The sequence below is a fragment of the Atta colombica genome, unplaced genomic scaffold, assembly GCF_001594045.1.
Source record: "Atta colombica isolate Treedump-2 unplaced genomic scaffold, Acol1.0 scaffold27, whole genome shotgun sequence".
NCBI classification, from domain to species: domain Eukaryota; kingdom Metazoa; phylum Arthropoda; class Insecta; order Hymenoptera; family Formicidae; genus Atta; species Atta colombica.
The window spans coordinates 3,680,594-3,681,198 of NW_017259370.1; positions in this window are offsets into that span (position 1 = coordinate 3,680,594).

The following is a 605-nucleotide window of genomic DNA, read 5'->3' on the forward strand; positions in this document are numbered from 1 at the left end:
TTAGAATGTTAGAATTTTTTGCTGCAGTCATCAATGTTTAAGCATCTTATATATAATTATTTTAAAAATAATTTGTTGGATCATTAATTATGTATAAGAAAACTTTAGTATGGATAATACTGCAAAAGATTGTGATATTCTAGCAATTAATTAATTTGAGTGTTTTATATAATTATTTTGATAATTTAATAAAATAATTTTCAGATCTATCTCTAGTTAATTTTATCTCTAGTTAATTTTTTAGATACTTCAACAAAATCCTTCCTTCCGTGTTTACATTGCAACGTTTTCTAATTTTTTATATCTACAATAATATCTTCTTATTAAAAACTTATCTTTTACTTCCTTACAATTTTCCTTTTGTATTTCGAGATGTTATTTGGTCTTCTAATTATGTAGAAACATCGTTCATTCTATAATGTGCCACGTATTCATTATAAAACAGATTACACACTCTATGTAATCTTGACTGACGCACCTGACTTGACACGACACAAACGCTAAAGTTGCGGTAGCTGGAGATTGATCTCGCTGTCCTGTTGAAAGAGAGAGAGAGAGAGAGAGAGAGAGAGAGAGAGAGAGAGAGAGAGAGAGAGAGAGAGAGT